Here is a 10,816-nt window from a genome sequence, read left to right as displayed (position 1 = left end):
GCTTCACGGCACTGCACACATACGCCCATTCAGGAACCGACTAACACGGTAGCGATGGAGTTTTTCACACTATCGTCATGGCTGAGCCGGCAAAAAAGAAACAGAAAGCTAGGAAAGCATTGTCGGAGGAACACAGAAAGAGGAAACGGCAGACTGACCGAGCGACGAGTCAGACACAAGTAAACATAAGAGCTGCCAAAAATCTATATACATGTTTTGGGTGCGACTTTGGGGGCAAAAAACACCAAACACGAGATAACAGGTGAGAGACAAAAGAAGAGGAAGGCTAGATATGAAAAGATTGAGGATTGGGGGTTACCAGTGTGGCGGTTGCGCTGCAGGACTCAGCTGTGAGCTGCTGATTTACAGGGCCTGAAGGACAGCCACGGCCTTCCACCCACTCTGTCGCTATGGGAGACGGTGGAGAGGAGGTCTCGTCTCTTTTTCTTCCTCACCGTCATGCTCTCTCCTTTACAGAACTTATCCCTCTATCTCTCTTTTCCTCTGTCTCTCTGTTCTTTTTCTGCCTGTCAATCCCTCACCACCCTCCCCCTTCTCGGTAACCTACCAAGCTCCTATTGTCATTCTGAATCAGCCGCTAAATAACACTTCATACCAACCTCCAGGAAGGTGAATAATGATGAAAATTGAAATAATTACACCATAGTCATAGGCATAGTCAGTCTTTCTGTGTGTCTGTCTGCCTGCATGCATGTGTGCACATGACCCATTCATTTCATTGGTCAGTCCAGCTGTACTTCCCTTGTTGGTAATGTGACTGAAAATGTATGTTATCAAATGGCTGCAGGCCTCAGGCACTGGCAGTAGCAATGGGAAAATGGGAAGAAACCAAAAAGAGGAACTATAGCCTTCTTCAGGGAACCACCACATCAACCCACTCAAACCCACTCACATACACACACGCACGCACACACATACATACACACACACAAACACACACATACACACACACACACACACACACACACACACACACACACACACACACACACACAAGCACAGAGATGCATGATGTGCATACACATAAAACACTCAGTATCTGTGTCTGTCTCTATCCCCTCTGACTACACGCCACCCTCTCTTTATCACAGAAGGCAGAAGCAACAGTTAGTGATCACAATGACTGAGTCTCTCATTTCTGCGTTAGCTGGTTAGCTCTGGCTCAAAGTAATGTAAATGCTAACATAGTGCTAAATAGAAGAAGTACAGACTAGAAGAATAAGTTTGTGAAACATGTTTCACTTTTTCACTATTCAAACAGAATACACTGAGAGAAAGAGCCTGTATAGCTACAGGAGGGGGGGGGGAGGCTGTTGCCACGGCAACCAGAGCCGCGGTACTCGTCATCATGAGGCTTCTTCTGCATTGAGTGTGTGTGTGTGTGGATACAGTGCGAGTTCACCCTCCTCTTTCTAGACAGGAGGCGAGGACATCCCCCTCTAACACTGTGCCAACACAGAGAGAGGAAGAGAGAGAGAGACACACACACACACACACACACACACACACAGCAGATAGAGAGAAATAGAGAGACTGAAACCCCATAATGCACTGCACGCTGCAGGGCTGAAGTCGTGCAGATTCATCAGTTCCTGTTCGGAGGGATTGTGTGTGAGTGCACACACACATTCGTACACCAGGACCGAGTGCAAGTGAAACACACAGACAACTAGGCAGGTAAGGCAGCTTTTCTCTGACCGCGTGGACATCCACTGGTTTTACAGGATGATCTGTTTATCCGTCTGTTATTGCTTCTTGAGAGGAGGAGGAGAGGGGAGAGTTGCTCTGTGGAGACAACAGGGTGTCATTAATATTTGACATGTTATGATTCCGACAACTTCCCTGCCTGTTGCTCGTGAATGCTGCTGATTTTTCGTCTTACTTGGAAAGGTCTGAGTTTAGGATTTTTCAAAAGTGACATCTTAGAGTAATTTTGAAATATCTGACATGCATGTAAAATACATGCATGTCACTGGGTGTTATGTTACTGGGTTTGCTTTTATTTGCATAGTTCCCTCACTCCAGCTTACAGATAACGTTTATCTGTAGCTGATTTGACTATGCTGGGAAGGTTTTGCGTGTATTTATGTTGTAGAAGTGCTGGTGAAGACAGCGTAACTTTTAGGAAAGAAAACTTGTGTCATGGAATTGCACATTATGTTACACTTTGTCATTCTGACAACTGTTTACCTTTTTTGGGTACAGTCCAGCATATTTTTGTTAATGCAAAATAATTTCAAATCTTATAAAATGATTCAACAAAGCAATAGGAATTTAACAGTACATTTTGGCAAAATATCTAGTTAATGTTGCATGATTTTGTCTGATATGCTTCATGTAGCACTAACTTAAGACAAATAATGTTATTTTTAATGTAAGGGGAATGTGCCTGTCAATAACAACTTGACACAATGATGCATTGTAAGTTACACTTTTATAATGCTGATCACTGATGATCATTCTGATTTAAGTTTCCAAAGCTCTTTGTAATTAAAAATAAATATAAATAATTGGTACCCCAAAACTTCAAATACTTCAATAAACTAAGCCTGTTTTTGGTGTGACAAGTGACACTGGTGCAAGCTGAGTGGCTTCTCCATGACAGGTCAGTTTGTGGTTTAACGGCCACTGAGGCTTGTGACTGTATCTGTTGCGCCAGAGACACGCGATTGCAGCAGCTTAGGGCAGGGACTCTTAAACTTCATTACCCCAGCACTCAAATGGGAAATTTCAGTCCTCCACCCATGGGACTCCATCATGAAATCATGTTTAGACACTGTAATTTGGAGACACGTGAGTAAAAAGGTTTGAAATAAAACGTAATTATTTCTAAATGAAACCTTAACTCCAAAAGGTTATCATTTCAATGCCGTAGAGATCCCTAAAGAAAATATCTAACACAATTTGTAATATCTCAAAATCTAGCTTTTAAATCAAATACAGCTCAAAGTAATTGTATTTATCTTACCCTTTATCACACAAACGTCTCAAAGGAGCTTTGAGACTGTTTTACATGTGTGTCTTGCATCTTTTGACAGTGTGCATTATGTGGATGTGGGAAGTTGTGTATGCTGAACACTGTAACGGACTATGCAAAGAGCTTTTGCGGCTTGGGAAATGAAATGCAAAAAAGCCATAATGCAGATCAGACAAAAAAAAATATCTTTTGAATATTCAGTTTGTCTCCATTTAGCTCTGAGAGAGCACTGCTCGTATCTGCACTTCCCCTGCAGAAATCCACCTGTGAAAACTCAAAATGGAGAGGCTCCTCTTTTTCATTATGGCTCCTTTCATGAAGAGCCCCCCCATCACTATCTGTGTTGTCGCTTGACAGAATTATCCACCAGACACCTATATGACAGTAGCATCTATATCTCTGCCTTTGCTCTTTAATAATTCAGCGTTGGTGTTCAGGAGATTGAAAGCTGCCTGATTAAAGTATGTAGATATATGTGTCTATATAGTCATCTAGGTATATAAGGTGTCCCATAAAGAAAGTGTTTCAAATCAAGATGAAGCCGAGAGAGACTGTATGTGAGGAAAAGAAAAGCAGACGGACGTACAGGTATGTCTGAAATGTTGCAATATAGCAGTGGTCATACCAGAGCTATTTCAGTGGTGAGTTTAGGAGCTTTTTGAACAATGGTCATTCATATATTCTACTACTTGTCTGTTATAGAGCTCTGTGTTGACAGATTCCCACATTTTACCATGAGGTCACATCTCTGGGCCCCAGAATTGGTACCAGAACACAGAGCTGTTAAGACCTAAAAGAAAGACGCAGAGGCTCTACAAGTCATGCAGTTTTAATAGACTGAAATAGCTACAGTTGTTTGATGATCATCTGTTTAATAATTTCACCTTAGATACTCCACAATAGAGCAGAGGTCTGCTATGAATGCTGAAAACCTCTCAGACTCACACCGAGTCACCCTGCTGGATTTTCCATTCGGTAAGATCCTTCTCCAGGTTGTCTGGGATATTCTCTCTTGGTCCAGCTCTGGCTTTGCTTAGCAGTGTGGATCAAAGGTGATATATGGATCCAGATCTCTCCTTGTCCAACTTTAACTCCTGTCTTTGTTCTTTTTCTCTCTTTTTTTCACCTCATTCTTGTCTTTAATGATCTGGAACACAAGGGACTCATTGTTCACGGATCTGTGGCCCCCTTTTGAAATGATCAGAACGAGCTAGGACGTGAGAGACACTGGCTTGTGTTAGAAGACAGTGCCTTGAAAGTCCTTTTCGCTCTCTCCCCCGTACACAGACATCAGCAGAGCAGCGAGCAGGAACCTTAGTGTGCATCAAATTATCCACAATTGCAGCAATTATCAGCAAGTCCAAAGCCTTTCACTGTGCCTTGTTTCTTCATCAATGCATCTCTCCCTTTAGACAAGAAGCCAGTGGAAAGTACATTTGCTAAAGATCTAAGGTATCATTCTGAAGTACTTGTTATTTACTTGAGTATTTCCATTTTATACTAATCTGCAGTTCTACTTCACTATGTCTCAGGGGGAACAAGTGCTTCATAGAGTCATATTTTAAAACCTTACAATGAGCATTTAAAATATAATGCAATATGAATCAAACTACAACAATATAGCATAAACTAGTTTAAATTAGCTCAATTTCAGCCATGTACAAAATTAGAATGCCGCTTGCACATTAATACACAAATAATTATAACATTTATATAATGTAAACTAATATACTGTAACACTGACAGGGGCCAGTCTGCCTCCAAAGTGGGTACTTTTTATACAAAGTACAACAACTGTGTGCAATGCAAAAAATGTCGCTCGGAGTCGCAATGATGAATCCACAGAACATTACCACCTGACTCTGCAGTTCCCCTCAGCTCTATCGAGTTGTAGCAACTTTCAGCTCAGTAGTTTGCTTTTTTGGCCAGCAACTTTACTGATTCACTCTCATCACCGTCATTTTTAGTTACCCATCCAGCACCAAAGGGCAGGCAGACAAAGTTAGTGACATGCTGTGGAAAATAGTGGAGCATTTAGCAGCTAAAGAACCAGATATTTAACTTAAGAGTTGGCTGAGACCAGACTGCTGGATGTGTCAATTGAAAACAGTTTGCAAACAGGTTCACCATAACAACTTTATAAGTTGATAATATGTCAATGTTAGGGTTACAGCTTGTATCTGCTCCTCCCAATTAGCCAAAAAATATGTAAATGCGGATTTAAGTCAATTTAGCTTAGAGCGCTTTTTTAACTTTGCACTAAAGTTACATTTTGAATGCAGGATTTTTGCTTGTAATTGAGTATTTTTACATTGTTATATTGCTTTTACATAGGTGAAAGCTCTTCAACTGCTGCATTTTGCAGCGGTAGAAGATGTCATGGAGCATATGTTTGTCGATGAGCAGGACACTAAATCTGTAGCTGACAGCTGTGCTCTGAGTGAAGCAAGTGAAAATAAGTATTTCCTTACAGAGCGTAACTGACATATTTTACGGACGTAGCTTTATCCAGAGAAAACTGACATCATGCCCTCTAGACAATCAGAATACAACACGTACGCACATATGGACACCATTCCCAATTCAGTATAATCCTGGAAGACAACTGCAGGGCCTTTTTTGGGCACGTCAGTGACTTGTCAGCTCTAAAATCGAAATTCCATATTACCGGCGTCTGTAATGACTCTATGAACGAATTGATAAATATTTATAGAAGCTGGAGCTAAACATTAACACTTAAAGCAGCACAAAGATCCATCATAGGTGCTTTTGAGGGCAGGCTGCAGACTGCCGTTCAATCAACACCTTGCACTCTTACACACACACACACACACACACACACACACACACACACACGCCAATACAGTGATAAATTCCAAACACCCTGATGTATTCCAGCCACAAGTCAGTGATGTGGCTCTGAGTCACTTGGTAACACCCACCTGACACACACACACACACACACACACACACACACACACACACACACACACACACACACACACACACCCTCGTATGCACCTGAGTGTTTGATGGAGTTAGACGCCATGGCAACAGAGCTGTGACTCTTGCTGTCCTGTAAGTGGACTGAAGCTGTGGAAGAGGGAGGAGAAAGCTAACAGCTAGCACCGCTACTCAAGTGAAGCTATCATTGTTTTCTCTTTCTCTCTATTCTCTGCTTCTCCTTTTTCTTTCTCTTCACCATAACTACATAATAACATAATCTACATGCCGCATTTCTTTTTTCTTCTTCTTCTTTTTTCCAAGTGCAATATAAAGGCTGTAAGTTCAAGAGAAAAAAAACTCAACCAAGGGAAATAGAGGAGGCAGAAGAGAGGTCAGCAGGCATGTATTTTTAAAGCTATTGATTGTGCAAAACCTGACACATCATCAGAGGGAATTGCCCAACCAGACAGCACTCTGAGTGGTGTCTTATTTGTTGACATATTATTTTTAATCTCGCCCTGCTTGCACTCTCACTTTCTGCATCACCCTATTTCAATCACAAAACACAATAGTTTTAACTTTCTCTCTTATTCTGCCTCTGTTACACCCTATTTAAACGTTTGTATGCCTTGCAGTTTGTTTTCTCCCCCTCTCTGTTCCTTTCAGTACTTTTCTTTTAAAGGCAGTAGCACAGATAAGGAGAGCAGAGGGAGGTAGAGAAGCGGGGGGAGGCGTGCAGGTGGACAGGTCTCACAAACAGCATCTGTATGAGATTTACTGCCTGCAGATACAGATGGTGGTGAGCCTGCGAGGAAGAAAAGGGGGAGAGGGAGGTGTTGGAACAGTGCAGGTGAATTGCATTTTGGTCTCGGGTAGCATTTTCACGGTCTGATTGTCAGCATTTGTTAACATACACACATGCACAAAGAAGCGCACACACTTCTCACGCTGTGTGAAATTGTGGGAACGTGGCTGTTGACAGTAGAAGTTTGTCTGAGTTAAGTTCCTTGCGTTTCCCTCCTCCCTCTTTTGCATACGAGCCAAGCGCGAGTTGTGAAAGGTGAACTTGCAGCCTGCTGTGGATAAATTATGTGTGACATGTTTAGCTATGCTGCCTTATATGGAGACTGGTGTATCTAAATACAGCAGGGCTCTGGCAAGAGGGAAGGAGGGAGAGAGAAGGAGCGAGGAAGTGAAGGACAGGGAGGGAAGGAGGAAGAGGAGGAGGAGGAGGAGGAGGAGAAGAAGGTGGAGGAAGGAAAAGAGGCAGGGGAGGGAGAAAGCAAAGGGAAAAAGGAGGGAGGAGGGGGCGGTGACCGAGGGAGGGAAAGAGAGGAGTGCCGCGAAGCAAGCATGAGGTTTTCACTTTCCATTCTCCCCTCAGCAGCAGTCAGATGAGTCCATACTGAGATACAGTAAGTCTGTGCTGTTTACTCTGTGTGTGTGCGCTGTGTGTTACTTTGTGTTTGTTTATGGACACCAGACTGAGTTGTCCCTGCTTACATTTTCTGCTCTGTTCTGCCATATTTCACTTTGGCAATTTGTATTCACCATCTGGATGTTGAGTGTGACGTGTTGTCTGAGTGAGTTATATGTCTGTTTGAGTGTGTGTGTGTGTGTGTGTACATATGCAGATGGCCACCGTGCTTCACTGCTAATGTGTGGTAGTTTGAGGTGGGACAGTTTTAATGTGGAAAAGAGCTGAGCAGACAAAAGAATGGGTAATGTTAAAGTGTTTAATGTTCCGCAGAGTAGTTAACACACACACACACACACACACACACACACACACACACACACACACGCACATGCACAGAGACACACACAGTGACACATATTCCCTTTTCTGGCAGACTAAACTCTCACTGTCCCTTTCTCTTTCTCTCTTGGACTACACTGAAATCCCTGTTGTGTGACTCCTACTGTTAACACTAAAGCTAAATATGCGCTCACGTTTATGGATGAATGAATGAAAACACACACCGACTCACTCAGAAACACAACACACTTACACATATGAACAGCCCTGCACTCCTCACTATGACTGCACTACTGGTGTTTACACTACAGCTGCCCTCAGGAAATGATTTAACTGCTGCTTTACCCAGGCCGTCTTTACCTGTCTGACACACACACACACACACACACACACACGCACACACGCAGACACACACACACACACACACACACACACACACACACACACACACACACACACACACACACACACACACGCACACACACACACACACACACGCATTAGCACAGATACACACTAAATGATCATTAAAAATTAAAATTAGATACAATTTCAGTGTTTTCCCAAAAACATCTGAATGTGATATTGGCTGTTAATTGGAGGGGGGAGGGGGGACAACTACTGTAAATAGGAAAAAAGAGAGCACTACTGACAACTCTGTGTATTTTGAGTATAAGCAGGATTTTAGAACACTTCTGTTTGTTTTGCATTAAAAGCGTAATTACTGAAATAGGTTTGAAGTGTATGAAATATATTACTGTAGCTTTGGGGTCTAAACCCTTTTCAGTTTAATCTCCACAACATGCACAACGCATTTGACACTTTTCCATAAGCTTTGGACACCTGCACTGTGCTGTGAACAACACTGTGATCAGAGCTTATGATGCCAATTTTCCGTACCGCATGCAGGAAATGATAGTAAAAGGTGTCACTGACTTTGGTGACATTTTGGAGCTTCAACCAAACTGTTATGTTATGTATATTAGTTCATAATTCTTTTCTCCAATTTCTCATTTGCAATGTTTGAAACTGATCCACTGAGAAAAAAAGATTACAAAAACATTTTTATTTAATCCAATTTATTAATATAGACTTTTTTCTTTTTAAATACATGAGTTTGCACAGTTGCTAACCTTTATGACTAAGGCTACACTTTCTGTCGCTACAAACTTCACATTAAAAACCTTGCAGGTAAAAAACTTTTTCTGTAATATCATGGCAAATCAGAGCAGCTCAGAAAACTGAAAGTAGTGAAAATAAAATAAATGTTGGAATAGAAGACATTGTTGCCTGAAGATCTTGCCTGAATAGAGAGACGAAGTCCTTCCCCTTCCCGTGGACCTCATGGGACCTTAATTCAGAAAAAATATGAACGGTAGCGAACGGGGAGAGGCAAATTATTTTTTGATCCCGTTTGAATTGAGCCATGGATTACAAATATGATGTTCGTCAATTTAAAAGATAAAAAGATATCCGAAGAAAGTCTCAGTTAGCCGTAGGTTTGTCATATGACCACTTAGTTTAGTGTGAAACCGCTCAGTGAACTACATCTCTCGTCTGACACAATTTACGTCACCTAGCTTGATGCTCAACTTGCTCGCTAGCTAGCTAGCTTAGCTCTGTTCCACAACACATGTAACGTTATCTTACCTGACGTGTTTTATCCAGTGAAGTGTTTTCAGCAGATAAGCAAAAGAACAAGCAAGATTCTCTGCTCATTAGAGTAATGTTACATCCCCGGTACAATACACAGATACATCGTAGCTTCAGCGAGACGTCATCCATGCGACTTTGAAGTGTGTAGTCTTTCTAATTACGTATTTTCACAGTCTTATACTTCAACAGTTTAACAATAAACTGAGACTTTCTTGACTTGTGAAATTATCTATTAAACCGATGAACATCATATGTGTTATTCATGGCTCAATTCAAACGGGATCAAAAAATAATTTGTCTTTCACACTACTTCACTACTGTTCATATTTTTTTCGAAAGATAGGTCCCATGGACCGGAAGTAGAAGGGCGTGACTTCGGGTCTCTATGTTGATGGGAATTTGCGTGTGGCTCACCTACGAATATGTATGGTAGAGGAAACACTGTATGAATATTTTATTTACCCATTTGGTTTTTGTAATACAATTGATTACCATAGTTTGAACTCTCAAATTTGACTTTATTATTTACCAAACTGATGCTGCAATAGACACTGCATCTGCTGTTTTGAGGTACACCCTCTTCTCACACGCTGTTCTCAACACCACTGTCTCTCTTTCACAGTGTCACTTCTTCACCCCTTTTTGCCTTTATTCTCAGTCTGTTTTTTTTATGGCTCACTTTGTGTTTCTCATTCGGTGTGTGACTCTCAGTGGGTTGAAAAAGCTTCTCTGCAGATCAGAGCAGGCAGATCTACAAAGTCATTAGAGTATAGAACAGCGAGAGCGCAGAGGCAGATACATACTGAATTTAACAGCACACAGGACTCTGACTAAACAACGAGAGAAGAGAATGCATGGTTACCTGCATTTGACCGTGTTGATTCTTGAAAAATGAGCAAAGCAGGTTTTTTCCATGAATTTGTTCTCTTTTATTTTCCTCCCCCACCTTCTCATTTCATCCCTCAACTAATCTGTCCTTTAGAAGTGATGTCATCTCCCTGCTCTCCTCAGCAGGCACAGGGCTTGTCTGTCGAATGCAGATGAGTTGTGTGTTTGTGTGCGTGAGAGACAGTTAATGTGTATGTGCATAATGACATGGGCGCTCTGATACCCTGATTTGTGTGATTCAATTAGAGAGAGAAAAGAAAACAGGGCGGGTGCTCTGATAAAGGTGACAGCAGGAGAACGTGAGTGAAGATGATTTTGAGTCCCAGAAATTCAACGCCGAGAATATAACTGGCAGATAGACAGTCGGTCACTCAGATAAATGGTTGGGGGAGTCCTACGAGGCCATTTGGCAAGTGGCAAAATCATAGTGAGTCAGTCAGTGGCGTATGATTGCTGTTTTCCCTGCCGTCTGCAAAGCTGTCACTGGACTAATGCACACTAGTGGAAGATGTAATATATAGTAAATACAGTTGGCTCCACGTTGGACCTCTGTGATTTCCACAGATTAA

The 10,816-nt window shown here is 41.8% G+C and overlaps 1 protein-coding gene across 10 annotated transcripts in view; it reads left to right on the top strand.

The window, feature by feature from the left end:
- The first annotated feature begins 1,455 nt into the window (after nt 1-1,455).
- The window catches only part of LOC116050821 (muscleblind-like protein 1), a 76,142-nt gene continuing 66,781 nt past the window's right edge, over nt 1,456-10,816 (top strand). For 9 of the 10 annotated variants that reach the window (XM_031301039.2, XM_031301038.2, XM_036001230.1 and 6 more), the window contains exon 1: nt 7,148-7,359. The gene's annotated coding sequence lies outside the window, so the exon portion shown is untranslated. Of the gene's footprint in view, nt 1,699-7,147; nt 7,360-10,816 lie in introns of those variants that run through there. The other variant, XM_031301032.2, reaches the window with a different exon arrangement.

This window comes from Sander lucioperca, chromosome 5 (genome assembly GCF_008315115.2).
Source record: "Sander lucioperca isolate FBNREF2018 chromosome 5, SLUC_FBN_1.2, whole genome shotgun sequence".
In the NCBI taxonomy this organism is placed as follows: Eukaryota; Metazoa; Chordata; class Actinopteri; order Perciformes; family Percidae; genus Sander; species Sander lucioperca.
The sequence above is the reverse complement of the archived record's forward strand: the minus strand, read 5'-3'. Positions and strand labels throughout refer to the sequence as shown.